Genomic DNA, 12,733 nt, shown 5'->3' with positions numbered 1-12,733 from the left:
CCTGCCATATTCTCCAAGAACATGATAGAAGCAGAAGAGATATTGATCCCTGCCACATATTGCCAATGCCTGCTGGGACCCAAGACTATTGCTGTATCTCGAGTGGATTAATGCTGCCTCCAGTAAAGACAAATTGAGTTATATTCCAAGTCTGGATCTCATTCATTACTATCAAGTTCCTCAATTACTCCTACTAGCAACACTCATTTATTGCAAGTGAGCCAGGAGTCCAGCCATACCCAGGTAGGAGACACCGTTGACACTATACCTACTACTACACAGAGACATTACACCACTCTGGCATTCCTAACCTGGTACGTGAGTTACAACACCTTAAAGGGCCCTGAGACTGTACCCTGCGCACGCTGCAATTGGCATCACGAAAAACATAGACTATTATACCCATATCCGGACCCACTGCATATGTTGGCGTCCGCTTAACCGTACCACGGTCCTGCTCATTGCACATAGTAGGATCCATCATCCATCGGAGGAATACACAGGGGACATGCAGTATTAAAGGGAACCTGTCACCTCCCAAAACCATCCCAAGCCGCCAGCAGTACCTGCGTGTAGCCAGCAGTGTGTTTCTGATGATGCCTTTCTTCCTGAAGGCAGATGCAGCAAAAGTACTGAAAACGTTGTTTTATCCCCTGCCCGGCGCGCTTCTCCACACATGCTTGAAGTCAAGGGGGCAGCAGCCTTCTTGCTTCAAGTCACGGTAACCACACCCCCTTCCCTGCCCCTTCGCTGTGACAGAGCACAAACTAAGGTCCATGTGGAAGAATCTGACTGACAGGAGTACAACAGTACTCATGCTACTCCTCCTCACATAACTCTTTGTCCAGAATTGATTTAATATTGGGATCCCCTGCCTTATTGGATAAGGTTAGAGAGGCTTCCTATCTTCCTAGGAGTATCTCGGACCATTCACAAACTTTAGTGGTATTGGAGTTGGGAAATGTAAAACAAGGCCTGAGGCCTATGTGGCGTTTGAACCCATTCTGGCTTGAGCTGGTAGACACGGGCGACAAAATATCTGAAGAATTCCTTGACATTAATGTTGGCTTAGCCAATTTATCAATGGTATGGGAAGCCTTAAAGGCATATGTAAGAGGGATATATATTAAAGAAATTAGTATACACAAATCTAAAAACAAGGCCCTTTAAATTGAAATGTCTAATAGGGTGCTGGAAACTGAAGTTAAATACATTGCCAATCCGACACCAGAGAATACTAATAATTGGATTGAAGCCCAAGATCTGCTGAAAGAACATTTGATTGATAAGGCAGGGGCTAAATGTTTTTTTAGGGCACAGAAAGTGAGAGTGCCGGCCATCTCCTGGCTACCATTGTAAAAGCACAATTAGAGCCCTCCTGTGTGACAGCTGTTAAAGATAAAAATGGTATACTGGTTACAAGGGATGAGGACATAGTGGGGACATTTCATGCCCACTTTAAGGAAGTCTATAGGTCTAGGCTGAGTTACCTCAAAGGACAGGGATTGTTATCTGAGTGAAATTGAAATGCCCACCCTCTCTGTGGAACAAAGGGAACTTCTGGATAGAGATATTCAATTAGAAGAACTAGAGTTGGCACTGAGCTCTTTCCCAATTAAAAAGGCGCCGGGTGGAGATGGCCTTCCTGGGGAATTTTACAAGAAACATCAAGATTTATTACTCCCACACCTCTTGAATGTATATAAGGATTCCTATAGCGCAGGTACTATACCGAACTCAATTAGAGAAGCAGTGGTTGTAATCCCAAAACCGGGTAAGGATCCTACCTTAGTTGACTCTTATCGGCCCATTTCACTACTGACCGCAGATATTAAAATATTGGCCAAAGTCTTAGCCAACAGATTACTAGGTGTTATCTCCGCTATAGTGCATGAGGATCAATGTGGTTTTATGCCAGACAGATCCACCTCCCTTAATCTTAGGCGTCTTTTCCTTAATCTTCAGCTGGGAACGGAGGGGGGAGATTGTAGTGCTGTGGTCTCTCTTGATGCTGCCAAAGCTTTTGATAGCGTTGAACTACTGTATGATCAGCCGAGAGCTAGGCTCAGAAAAAATGGTGGAGTGTCCCAGGTGCTAGAACTGGAGAGAGGTACGAGGCAAGGCTGTCCTCTATCCCCTCTACTCTTTGCACTGGCAATTGAACCGCTAGCGTGTCTTGATTCGATCTACTTCACTGATACAATGGATTGGTAGAGGGAGGCTGGAAGAACGAGTATCGCTATATGCGGATGATATGTTGTTATATGTAGGAAACCTGTAATGGTCACGTACACACACACACACAGGGGGGAGGATAGTGACCACTGCGCTCCACCCTCACCCCTGGCCCTGCCTACTTGCCTCACGAGTCCTGATGACAGGGGACGCACCTTTCTGACATCCACTATTTTAGACACCACATACTCGACAGCATCATTAACAAGAACCGGCAGAGGCGAGGCTTTCGATGGTACTACCGGTTCAAAATAAGTAGAGATTTATGGAACACATTATGAATGTGGAATGACTCGGGCAGCTCCAACCTAAATGATACTGGGTTAATCACCTCCGTGATCTTATATGGTCCAATAAAACGAGGAGCAAACTTTTTAGAATCTACCTTAAGAGAGAGATTCTTGGAGGACAACTATACCTTATACCCAACCTGAAAATTCATCCCCCTTGAACGTCTCCTATCGGCCTTGAGTTTCTGAAAACTTTGAGCCTTTTCTAAGTTCGATTGAACCTGGGCCCAAACTGTGCACAGTTCAGAGGAGAGCCTATCCGCCTCAGGGTTAGAGGAGGAGACGGATGACCCAGAATGAAAACGGGGATGAAAACCATTGTTACAAAAGAAAGGTGAAACCCCAGCAGAAGAATTGACACGGTTATTCAAAGCAAATTCAGCCAATGGAAGAAATTTAACCCATAATTGCTGGTCATCAGCAACATACAACCTCAAGAATTGTTCCACAGACTGATTAAGGCGTTCAGTCTGCCCATTACTCTCAGGGTGGTAGGCAGAGGAAAAAGACAATGAAATTTGACATTTTTGACAGAAGACCCTCCAGAATTTGGACACAAACTGCACACCCCTGTCAGAAACAATATTTTCCGGGATACTATGCAATCGAACAATTTCTTTCACAAAAATAGACGCCAGGGTTTTGGCATTCGGGAGTTTAGACAGGGGAATGAAATGGACCATCTTGCTAAACCTATCGACCACTACCCAAACCACAGTCTTACCCTCTGCCGGCGGTAGGTCAGCTATAAAGTCCATCGAGATATGGGACCAGGCAGGGCTGGGACAAGGCCATTTGGTGCCCAGGGCGAAGATGGCAAACTGCGCCCCCCCCGTTTTTAAGAAAAAAATTAGTTTGTTATTTGTATTACATTATTTTCTTACTTTTTACAGTCTGTGTGTGAGTAGCAGCTAGTGAAGGCAGGCTCCTCGTGGCTTGTTCTTCACGCGCCGACACAGCTCCCTGTAGGCTGCGCGAGTCCTCCCTCTCTCACCTCACACCTCGCCTCCGGCGTGAGCCGCGTGACGTCACACGGCGCACGCCGGTGGTATCAACCAAATGAATCCTCCATGGGGTGGGGGGCGAGGAAACGCAGAGGAGGAAAGGGAGCCCGAGCCAGGAGCGCAGTCGGCACAAAATTCATAGGGGGAGAGAAGGAGCAGCGCTGACATGGCTGGTGTGGACGGTGTAGGCGGGTGCAGGAGCGCACTCAGCACAGCAAGCACAGCAAGTACAGCAAGTGGCGCTTGGCTAATGTGGTACAGTGAAGCTGTACACTGCTGGCACTTCACCTGCGCCCAGGGCCGCTGATAGAAATCATGGGGCCCCGTACAGCATACATGACGGGGCCCCCTTCAGCTCCACCCCCTGATCCCTCCTTCAGCCACACCCCTGGCCCCGCCCTTGGCCCCTCCCCAGACGCCGCCTTGAAACAACATGCAGATTTGTCTACAAGTGATATTTATGGCGCTGGGGGGTCGTCTGTGAATGGCGCTGTTATGGAGGGGATCTGTGAATGGCACTGTTATGGAGGGGATCTGTGAATGGCACTTTTATGGAGGGGATCTGTGGATGGCACTGTTATGGAGGGGATCTGTGGATGGCACTGTTATGGAGGGGATCTGTGGATGGCACTGTTATGGAGGGGATCTGTGGATGGCACTGTTATGGAGGGGATCTGTGGATGGCACTGTTATGGAGGGGATCTGTGGATGGCACTGTTATGGAGGGGATCTGTGGATGGCACTGTTATGGAGAGGATCTGTGGATCTGGCACTGTTATGGAGGGGATCTGTGGATGGCACTGTTATGGGGGGATCTGTGGATGGCACTGTTATAGAGGGGGATCTGTGGATGACACATACCGACCTTACATTCAGCTCCTGCCTCCTCCCTCCACCCTCCAGTAACAAGTGCGGGCGGCAGCGCTCACTCACTGACGTCACGCGCCTGCGCCGCCTAGTGGGAGGAGAAGCGTGTGACGTCAGTGAGTGAGCGCCGCCCCCACACTGCCTGCTGTTACTGGAGATCGCCACTACGATATCAGCACATCAGCCTGATCCACCCCCTTTGATCTGCCGTTTCCAACTTGCGCTACCCCCGGAGCACCAGCCTGAGCGCTCGTTCGGCACAACAACACTGCAGCAGGAGGATCTCCCCGGCCTCCAGCGCACCAGCCGATTACAGCGCCGCCCAGAGAGGCTTCCCCCGTGACGTCACTGACTCAGTCCCCGCCCCTTTAACCTTTAGAAGCGCGCAGTAAAAAAATTAAAATGGCTCGGGAGTCGGCAGCCCGGGCCCCCCTGCCAGCCGGGCCCGGTACAACTGGGCCAGCTGTACTGGCCTATCAGCGGCCCTGCCTGCGCCCCCCTCCTGTCCGCAAATGGTAGCGCCCAGGGCACCCGCTCCTTCGGCCCCTGCCTTGTACCGGCCCTGGGACCAGGGTCTACTGGGAATGGGTAGGGTTCGTAGGTTACCAGCAGGGCGAGTCCTAGGTGTCTTGGACCTGGCACAAACCTCACAGGCTGACACGTAGGACTTGACATCCCTAGTTAGAGTGGGCCACCAATAAGATCTAGAAACCAGATCCTTAGTGCCCTCAACACCCGGATGTCCACAAAAGGCAGAATCGTGACACTCACCCAACAGCTGGAGACGAAATTGTACGGGAACAAACAACTTATCTGTTGGGGTGGATACCGGTGCCAGATGTTGTTCAGACCTAATGCGAGCCGAGATATCCTGGGTTAGAGCTGCTATGAAGATTTTTGCTGGTAGGATGGATTCAGGTGGTACCTCAATAGGTTGTAAAGCATGGAAACTCCGAGATAATGCGTCCGCCTTCACATTTTTACTTCCCGGCATGAACGTAATGGAAAAATCAAAACGAGTAAAAAACAGAGCCCATCTGGCTTGACAGGGATTCAACCTCTTAGCAGACTCGAGAAACATAAGGTTTTTATGGTCAGTGACAACAGTTACACAATGCCTTGCCCCCTCCAGAGAATGCCTCCACTCCTCAAATGCCCATTTAATGGCCAGCAGCTCCCTATACCCTATGTCGTAGTTTCTCTTCGTGGGAGACAATTTCCTGGAGAAGAAGACACACGATCTCAGGTTAGTGAGGCTAGCAGGACCTTGTGAAAGGACTGCTCCTGCGCCGTCTTCGGACGCATCGACCTCCACAATAAAAGGTCTCTCCTGATCAGGCTGGATCAGAATGGGAGCGCTACTGAATGCCTTTTATAATTTTTCAAATGAAGAAATGGCCTCAGTAGACCAATTCTCCAAATCCGCCTCTTTCTTAGTAAGGTCGGTCAATGGTTTATCAATTAGTAATTGGCGAAACCTAAGAACCGTTGTAAGGCCTTTAAGGATGAAGGTCTTACCCATTCCTTAATTGCTAGTACCTTACCAGGATCCATCTTGAAGGCGTGAGAAGTCAGAACATGCCCTAGAAACAGAATCTCCTGTACACCAAAGACACATTTTTCTTGCTTAGCGGATAGCTGATTCTCCCTCAACACCTCTAATACTTGTTTAACATGAGACACATGGGATTTGAAGCCAGGAGAGAATATCAAAATGTCGTCAAGATAGACAATAACAAATTTACCTAAGAACTCCCTAAGAATGTCATTCATAAAGTTTTGGAACACAGCTGGGGCATTGCTGAGTCCAAAAGGCATCACCTGATATTCAAAGTGTCCTGCCGGAGTATTGAACGCCGTCTTCCATTCGTCTCCCTCCTTGATTTGGATTACAGGTCAATCTTGGAAAACCAGGTTGCCACCATAACCTGGTTAAATAAATCCGGAATCAATGGGAGGGAGTATCTATTCTGGACAATGATTTTATTTAATCTCCGGTAATCGATACATGGCCTAAGACCACCATCTTTTTTCTTAACAAAGAAAAACCCCGCCCCCATAGGAGAGACAGAAGGTCTAATATGCCTTTTACCAAGGCTTTCCTTAATATAATCCTCCATGGCCTTGCATTTGGGCTTAGAGAGATTATAAATACGCCCCTTAGGAAACCTGGCACCTTCTACTAACTCTATGGCGCAATCATAAGGTCTATGGGGTGGTAGAACCTCCAGGGTAGGTGATGAGAACACATCAGAATATTCCCTAATGACCGTGGGTAATATATCAGATTCTACTGAAACCCCAGCTTGTACCACAGACAAGCATGAGTCACACTTAGGTCCCCATTTCACTAACTCCCCCCTGGACCAATCAATAGTGGGGTTGTGTAATCAGAGCCAAGGCAACCCTAGTACCACCTCAACGGTAGGTTCTCCAGGACTAAAAGGGAACATCTCTCTGAGTGGCACACACCCACGGTTAGAGAAATCTCTGAGGTACATGAGCTCACCGTTCCACCAATAAGAGGAGTAGCATCAATAGCCATGACATGGATAGGAGTTGGTAAAGCAAACATTGGAATACCCAATCTTACAGCATACTCAGAGTCAATAAAGCTGGCCGCTGAGCCAGAATCAATAAAGGCCTTACCCGGCTATTTATCTACCCCCAGAGAAATCGTAATGGGTACCAAAAGCTTACATTTAGAAAAATCAGGGTGTACCTGGTCTTTAGGTTGCCTTGCCTTAGGAGACTTGACACAGAGGACCTTCTTAGGACACTGGTTGATCCAATGGTCAGGATCTCCACAGTAAAAGCATTCTCCACGTCTGCGGCGAAGATTCCCTGGTCTCATGCCAACCTGCATGGGTTCCTCGGTGGAGACCTCAGCATTGTCTCTGGGATAGGCCTCTGGCTGGACCACCATCTGGGAAGAGAACTGTCGATCCTGTCGTCTCTCTCTAACCCGTCGGTCAAGTCGGACAACAAGGGTCATCATCTCCTCTAAGGTCTCTGGAAGTTGATAACTGACCAAAAGATCCTTTAAATTATCAGACAGACCTGACCTGAACTGACTCTTCAGGGCTGGTTCGTTCCATCCTGAGGGGACACACCACCTTCTGAATTGGGTGCAATAATCCTCTGCAGGTAGATTGCCCTGAACCAGTGCCTTTAGAGCCGTCTCGGCTACCAGAGCCCTGTCTGGTTCATCATAGAGGGTACCCAGGGCCTGAAAGAACCCCTCCACAGAAGTTAAACAACTGGCGCCAGCAGGTAAAGAGAACGCCCAGTCCTGGGGATCACCCTGTAGTCGGGAAATGATAATGCCCACGCGTTGACTCTCGGGGCCAGAGGACACGGGGCGCAAACAGAAGTAAAGTCTGCAACTCTTCTTAAAAGAGAGAAACTTCTTCCGGTCTCCAGAAAAGGGGTTCTGGGAGCTTAATCTGGGGCTCAAAATGCGGACTGGAGGCCTGAGGAGTGGAAGAACCTTGCCCTAACTCAAAAGAACTGAGTTTTTCCCCTAGCTCCTGCACCATCTGCGTCAGATTAGAGACATGGTCAGTCAGAGGATTCATTATACAGTGGTTATTGGGCCTGTTAATCTGAAATGGTCACGTACACACACACACACACACACACAGGGGGGAGGATAGTGACCACTGCGCTCCACCCTCACCCCTGGCTCTGCCGACTTGCCTCACGAGTCCTGATGACAGGGGACAACTGGACGGCAGTCCCTAACTTAGGATACGTGCGGGAAGGACAGACAAGACAAATAACGGATAGTGAACCGACCGGGTCAAAACCAAGAGGACAACGCAGTACAGAGGGATAAGCAAAGAATGGTCAGGAGAAGCCGGGGTCATAAATACCAAGAGAGTCAAGAAGTACCAAAGGAGTCCGCAAAGAATAGTCAGGTGGAAGCCGAGGTCAAAATACCAGGAGGGATGCGCAGTACAGGAGGAACAGGCAAAGGATCGTCAGGGAACAGGATCAGGTAAGTATACAGGTATCCAACAAACGCCAGGAACATAAATTAACAGGCAACCTGTGGCCAGCAGGCTGCCTGTATTTATAGTGGGGAGTGAGGGTCATGTGACGTGGCTAGCGTCACATGACCGACAGACCAACCAGTCGAGCACCGAGTGATCAGCTCGGCGCTCAAGGCAGACCTAGGAGCCGGGAGCCTCCCAGCTAGCAAAGCAGCCCTGGGAACGAGGTCAAACACAGATCCTCGCTCCCGAAGCTAAGCAGCAGGTCTGCGGCTGATGGGAGACCGAGTGCGCCTTCAGCACCCCGTTACAAAACCTGACCTCCTCCATTGACCCCATAATATCGCTTATTTCAGATTTTGGTAATCAATCTGGTCTACTTATCAACTGGGATAAATCTGTGATTCTCCCATTATCCCTTCTTCCACAATCTCTTTCTCTTGCACATACTTACCTTAAAGTAGTGTCATCTTTTAGATATTTAGGAGTTGAAGTTTCAACCAACCCCCATAGATATATTTCTGACAATATAGTACCAACACTTGCCAAATTTAAACTTAAAGCGACATCATGGCATAAACTTCCCTTATCTCTAATTGGTCGGGGTAATCTGCTGAAAATGGTTTTGATGCCACAACTTTTGTATTTACTCCATAATGCACCTGTTTGGATTCCCATGCACTACTTTTACAAGATTCAAAAAATATTCCGGTTTGTGTTATGGAAAAAAGATAGAAGTAGGATCAAATATGAAACTCTGCAGAGAGGTAAGGAAATGGGTGGCTTAGCTTTACCTAATCCTTTTCTGTACTTTATAGCCGCCCAAGCGCAACATTTTAAGAGCTGGAGGGTAGTGGGAGGAGGTGGAAGGAGTGATAAACTTGTAGAGTGGGCATCTGGGTGTTCTCCTCCTGTTACGTTCTTGGAGAGAGAGGTAGCTGTAAAATTGAAAACGGTCCAGATTATTGGATTTATGAGGAAAATATGGGATAAGATTAACGAAGTGTTGAAAATTCCAGGATTAATGGACATTTCACCTATATGGCATAATAAGGCACTGTCAGAAATATCTTGTTTAGAAGGGTTCCCCCAATGGGAGTTATACACTCAGGGTACTTTAACTCAGTACCCTGAGTTATACACTCAGGGTACTTTAAAACTGTTCCAACAATTATGCTCAGAATTTGATCTACCTACCGTGCATTTCTACAAATATTTGCAATTAAGACATGCCCTGGATGCACAGGCCAAGAAAATGTCACTGCAGTTTACCTCTAATCGAACACTTGGTAAGATAATTGAAGTGGGCTCGGTGAAAGGAGATATTTCAACTGTATACCTTGAGCTCCTAGAAGAGTATCTGAAAAAGTTTCCCTTGAAGGTAAAAATGCAATGGGAAAAAGATGTGGGTATGTTAACAGACACCCAGTGGGAGGAAATACTGGCCTTGACCCCAAAGTTGTCCCTCAGTGAAGCAGCTAGGTTATCACAACTGTATATGGTGATAATATAGAGGAGATTCTACATGTCCGAAATGTCAGGAGGAGGAGGCTGGGTTATTCCATATGTCAGGGATGGCCAACCTGAGGCTCTCCAGCTGTTGCCAAACTACAACTCCCAGCATGCCCAGACTGCCTACATCTATTATCCTACAGCAGGGCATGGTGGGAGTTGTAGTTTTACAACAGCTGGAGAGCCGCAGGTTGGCCATGCCTGCCACATGTTATGAAGCTGCAGTGCCCTGAAACGGTACTGGAGTGATGTAATAAATCTAGTTAGCAAAACTTATAGTGCAAAATATATACCAAACCCTAGAATGTGTCTACTTGGCATCTTTGAAACTGACAACTTACAGAAATATATTGTCACTGGAATTGATAGAATATTATATCAAGCACACAAAACACTGGCGGCCAGATGGATACAGCCTTATCCTCCTACTATCGTTGAATTTATTGCAAGATTGAACATTGTAATAAGAATGGAGAGAGGAGTATTGTCACGGATGGTGTACAGGAAACAAGACAATACCATATAAACAATGTCTCTCTGGATCCACAACTAAGGAACAAAGGGAGACCCCTGCAATAGACCTGCCACTCTCCCTCACTGCTCAGCCTATGCGAACACCCCAAAGGTGGATGGTCGCATATCCACGTTCCTCGGCTATCTATTACCTGAAGACCCTACAATAGTGAAGGGACACGACCACCGGCTCCCTACACTGACACGGAGGGAGTCAGGGTCACCTGGATCCAGAAAAGACAAAATCATAAATACATAAACAGCACTTATCTTGCAGACGACTGAGGACTGGGAACTGGGAACAGCATGCACACACACTCCAGGAAGTTGTATCAGCCGCACACTACTGCATTATGGGTAGGAACTTAAAGGGTAGCAATCAGTCCAACTGCATGACAGCTGAGATAGACTAACGAGATGAGAAACTAAACCAAAACAAAGAAATTCAAGGAGGAGGATCTGAGAAGCTCCTGTGAGCGCTTCTCAGCTGTCTGGCTGTGACAAGTATACATTAAACGTAATTGTCTCTCCAAATTTGAAAATATCTGGGGCCTATGGATAGATAGATCAGGGGTGTGTAGTTGTCATGGTCTTACCTTCTTGCTGTTCTCCTTCGTTTGACATGTGCTGGCGGCCATCTTGGTTTCTGGGTTTCTTGTAGCCTCCCACCCTGCGGCTCCTCCTTCCCACTGGGAGGAGCTGGATGCCTAGCTCATATATATATATAGGAGGTCTGTGGCTTCAGTTCCTTGCTTGGTCCTCCTGTGTTCACATGCTTCTAGACTGCTGCTGCTTCTGGTTCCTGATCCTGGTTTCGTCCGACTACCCTGCTGGTTCCTGATCCTGGCTTCGTCTGACTACCCTGCTGGTTCCTGATCCTGGCTTCGTCTGACTACCCTTCTGGTTCCTGACCTCTGGCTTCGCAAAGACTCTGCTTCGGTTTCGCCATCCGTTTGGACTTTTGCTTTATAGCTTTATTTTCAATAAAGCCTTCTTATTTTCACTTATCCCTTGTTGTACGTCTGGTTCATGGTTCCGTGACATTAGGACCAAGCCATGAATTCTGACGGTACAGGGCCATCCTCGCTACCCACGCTGGTTGCCAGACTTGATCAGCAGGATCACCTGTTGGGTCGGTTCGCTGTGGCGTTGCAAACCCTGCTTGAACGCACGGCTCATTTCGCTCCCGTTGCCGATGGGTCGGTTGTCGCTCCTGGGCCCGCTCCTACTGCCGCTCCGGTTGTTGCGCCAGAGTCTACCCCGACACCTGTTGTTGCACCTGCGGTGTTTCGGGGTATGACCGGTTCTGCCCCTCTTCCACAGCGCTTTGGGGGAGAGCCAACTCAGTGCCGAGGTTTCCTTAACCAGGTGGGCATTTATTTCGAGTTGCTGCCACATGCCTTTCCCACTGAGAGATCAAAGGTGGGCTTCTTGATCTCGCTGCTCTCGGACAAGGCCTTGGCCTGGGCCAGCCCTTTATGGGAGAACAACAATCCGGTGGTTGCCGAGTTTTCCGGTTTTGTTGCTTCTCTTCGGAAGGTATTCGATGTGCCGGCTCGTGCTGCCTCTGCTGCGAAGCTCCTTATGTCCATCAGACAGGGTTCACGATCCGTAGCTGAATACGCCATTGAGTTTCGTACCCTGGCAGCAGAGGTGGGCTGGAATAATGAGGCTCTGGTCGCTGCTTTCTCTCATGGTCTCTCGGATGCCTTGAAGGATGAGGTTGCAGCTAAGGACCTACCAGTGGAGCTCGAGTCTCTTATTTCTTTCCTGATTTTGATTGACAGCAGACTCAGTGAGAGACCTTCCTTTAAGGAGAGCCTGCGGAGGTTTTCTAACAGATTGGCGCCTACGTTTGCTGTCCCACCCGTGCCTCCCTCTCCTCCCACGCCTCCTGGGGATGACTTGTCTGGGGGTGAACCCATGCAGCTGGGGTTTGCTCGCCTGTCCGAGGGGGAGAGGGTACTCCGGAGACGCGAGGGCCGATGCATGTACTGTGGTCTCGGTGGGCATTTTCGGTTGGCATGTCCGAACCGTCCGGGAAACGCTCGCACCTGAGATCCTGTCGGGGGCAGATCTTGGGTGGAGTCTCCTCGTCCCCGGTTTCCCGTGTTGACAAACCACTGATCACTGTTGTCCTCTCCTGGGTCGGGGGCTCGGTGACGACCCAGGCGTTGGTGGACTCTGGTGCTGGTGGTTTGTTCATTGATAATGTGTTCGCTGCCGCCAATTCCATTCCTCTGCAGGCTCGAGGTTCCCCACTGGCTCTTGAGGCGATAGACGGCAGACCCCTTCTGCCGCCACACGTGACTCATGA

The sequence above is a fragment of the Bufo bufo genome, chromosome 1 (assembly GCF_905171765.1).
Source record: "Bufo bufo chromosome 1, aBufBuf1.1, whole genome shotgun sequence".
NCBI classification, from domain to species: Eukaryota; Metazoa; Chordata; class Amphibia; order Anura; family Bufonidae; genus Bufo; species Bufo bufo.
The sequence above is the reverse complement of the archived record's forward strand: the minus strand, read 5'-3'. Positions refer to the sequence as shown.